Source organism: Gorilla gorilla, chromosome 21 (assembly GCF_029281585.2).
Source record: "Gorilla gorilla gorilla isolate KB3781 chromosome 21, NHGRI_mGorGor1-v2.1_pri, whole genome shotgun sequence".
NCBI lineage: Eukaryota > Metazoa > Chordata > Mammalia > Primates > Hominidae > Gorilla > Gorilla gorilla.
In genome coordinates this window covers 31118504-31122061 of record NC_073245.2, presented here as the reverse complement: position 1 = coordinate 31122061, position 3558 = coordinate 31118504, and the positions used below count along the sequence as shown (strand labels likewise).

General features: G+C 42.7%; 1 pseudogene; it reads right to left on the bottom strand.

Moving 5' to 3' along the window:
- On the bottom strand, positions 1-511 carry LOC101136646 (large ribosomal subunit protein eL24-like; annotated as a pseudogene).
- Positions 512-3558: the final 3047 nt, after the last annotated feature.

The following is a 3558-nucleotide window of genomic DNA, read 5'->3' as shown; positions in this document are numbered from 1 at the left end:
TTAGCGTTTTCCACCAACTTGGGGAGCTGAAACTTTCACAACCTTCACAATCTTTTGCTTAGGTGCTGCCTTTGTAGGTGCCTTCGCAGCAGCCATTGCAGTCGTTTTAGATGCTTGCTTAGCCTTTTTTTGCTTCCTTAGCAGCCCTGAGAGCTTGTTCTCTTTGAGCCTTTCTAACTTCAGGTTTCTGATCCCTCTTGGCCATTATATCAGCAAGAGATGCACCAGTAATGGCCCTCTGGAATTTGACTGCTCGACGGGTTCTTTTCTTCTGAATTTCTTCTGACTGTCCCTTTTTGTGCTTCGTTCTGTAGAGGACAGTCCAGCTTATCTGCCGAAGATTACTCTTGGAAAGCAATGCCTACTCGCATTTTGAATTAGGAAACCGGAAAACCTTCCCTTCGGTCCTGGCGTAGCGCCTCCGGAAAACCTTCCCTTCGGTCCTGGCGTAGCGCCTCCTGTGTCCAGAGTAGATCTTGTATCCGCTGAAACTGCACAGCTCGACTTTCATGGTGGCGGCTCCACGGGAGGAGAAAAAAGATGGTAAAGAGAACGGTTCACATATTAAGCACATTCAACCAGGAACTTTGTTGAGGCTGCAATGTCCAGGATGGCTTCACTCTTGTACTGCAGCCTTGGTATAGATGTTGGCTGGGCCTTTCTTTCCACATTATCCCGTGTCAGTCAGTGGTCTTGTTTCTTTCTCTGGTGGCTGGCTTCCAGGACAGCTCTCAAATATTTTTTCATTATTATAATATTTTTGAAACAATACATCATAGGAAATTCAATTGTGAAAAAGACAGCAAAAAATGTCCCTCTCCTTCCTGCCACAAGCCTTCCAGTTTCCTTTTTCGGAGGCAATGAGTTACCAGTATCTTACTTAGCCTTTCTGAGTTATTCTAAGCACATCTTTGTCTATCTGAGCACCTCTACATTTCCGAACCCAGCTACTACAGCATTTAAAATATGTAAATAGCAGCAGTCTTTACACACTGTTCTGCATCTTGTGTTTTTGCTGAACATATCTTGGCGATCCTTCTGTATCAGGATATGGAAAGCTATAGATCTGCCTCATCCCTTTAAACAGTTAAGTAGAGTTTTGTTTTGTGGATCTTACATGACGCAATTCATCTAGTCCTGTTTTGATGAGACTGTTTTTATTTCATATATTATGATATTGACAGTGATGGCATTTAATATAGTAACTTGTATTTAACTTTTAAAATTGACTTAAAATGTCATGGGGTAGGCATCTTTCTAGTACATCACAGCACCGCCACACTATAGCACTACTAATAAGTCATTTGTCAAATGTGTACATGTGCCTTGCTTATGGAAACACGTGGTCTAATAAATGCTGCTGACCAGTACCTCTGGGCTTTTAAAAACTTGCATCATTAAGTCATACTTAGAGCTGTGCACCACTACTGTAGGCTCCCTTCCCCCATGAGATTTTAAAATATCCCATATCACTACTATTTCATTATCTTTAAAAAATTATCCCTTCTTGGCTTCAGTGACCCGCACCTCAGTCGCCACTTCATTTGCTGATTATGTTGCTACTTGAACCCACTCAGAAGAGTAATTCCTAATACCAGCCTTAGGATACAAGCATGGCATGCAGAGCCAGTGCTGGGCTATTAGTGTCCAATTACACACTGCTGGATGCTGTGTTATCATTGTTTCAAGTGCATTACTCCCACATCTGGTAAGACTAAAGAACATAGTCTAGAACCAGAAGACCTGGGTTCTAATTCTAGTTCTGCTACTAACTACCTTGATCATTTGTCAAATGACCTATCTTATTTTTGATTCCCCAAAGCAGATCCCAAGACAAGGTTGGAGAGCACAACTAGTTTATTTTGGAGGTTATCCCAGAAAGTGGTTGAGAGACAGGGACCATTAGACAGAGAAAGGAAGGAAGCAGATTTAAGAGGCCTTAATAAGCAGGTTACCACTGAGGACAGCTGTGACTCAATTCAGCTGGGGACCTCTAAGGGACTATGGAAGGATAGAACAGAATCATCTTGACTGAGGGATGAGAAAGTAGGCTTTTGAATCTATCCACTCCCACCACTCACTGATGGAGGGTTGCTCCTTAGGTTAACTCCTGCTATGGTCTGAATGTTTGCAATACTCCAAAATTCATGTGTTGAAATTGAATACCCAGTGGTTTTTTTTTTTTTTTTTTTTGAGACAGAATCTTGCTCTGTTGCCCAGGCTGGAGTGCAGTGATGTGATCTCAGCTCACTGCAACCTCTGCCTCCCGGGTTCAAGTGAATCTCCTGCCTCAGCCTCTCGAATAGCTGGGATTACAGGCATGCACCACCACACCCAGCTAATTTCTCTATTTTTAGTAGAGACAGAGTTTCACCATGTTGGCCAGGCTAGTCTTGAACTCCTGACCTCAAGTGATCCGCCCGCCTCAGCCTCCCAAAGTGCTGGGATTACAGATGTGAGCTACCACGCCCGGTCCCCAGTGTTTTGATATTAAGAAGTGGTGCTTTTGGGAGGCAGAGCCCTCATGAATGGGATTAGTGCTCTTGTAAAAGAGGCCTGAGGGAGGCTATTTGCCCCTTTTGCCCTTCCACCATGTGAGGATATAGCAAGAAGATGCCATCAGTGAAGTAGTGAGTCCTTGCCAGACACCCAGTCTGCTGGTACGTCAATCTTGAACTTCCCAGCCTCCAGAATTGTGAGCACTCTACTTTACTGTTGTTTATAAGTTACCCAGTCTAACATATTTTGTTACAGCAACTTGAACTAAGACAACTCTAGTATTTCCAGTCTTGCTTGCAATCTCCCAGGGAGTCCCAGCACCAGAGAACACCCTCAAACAGAGAGGTGGAGGATGTCCTGGACTGTACAGACACTATGTAACCTGCGGGGTAAGAAAGGAGAAATGAACTCTGATAGCATCAGCTATTTAGAAACAGCATGTGCTTTAACTAAAAACATAGTTTTTAGTTCCTTAATGGAGCATATCATGATAGGCCAACAAGTGAGGATGCTTTGAACACTTGGACCTAAAGGGTATTTAGCACTTGGGAGCACAAAAGAAGTTTCCATGGAGAACTTAGAATATTAATCAAAGGACACTGACATATACTGAGTGCTATGATTCAGGCCTTGGCTGGGCTTTCAACATGTAGGTTCTTATTACTCCTAACTATAGCATGGCAAGGTGAGCATTATTATCCTGAGGCTTGGAGAGGTTGCTTCTCCTGTTCGAAGCTTGGCAGAAGATAGAGAAGTAGAGGGCAACCTATGGTCATCTGCATGACAAATGTCCTCTTAGGATAATGGGAAGGAGGGAAACCAGGCTGTGTCATTCTGGTTTCTACTGCCTTGCAGAGAACTAATAAGTGAGTTTAGCAAGGTTGTAGGATAAAAGATCAATATATAAAACTCAATTGTATTTCTATATACCAGCAACAAACAATAGGAAATTGAAAAATTTAAAATACCATTTACAATAGCATCGAAAACCATGAAATATTTAGGGACAAATCTGACAAAAGATGTGACAGAACTGCACACTGAAAACTGCAAATATTG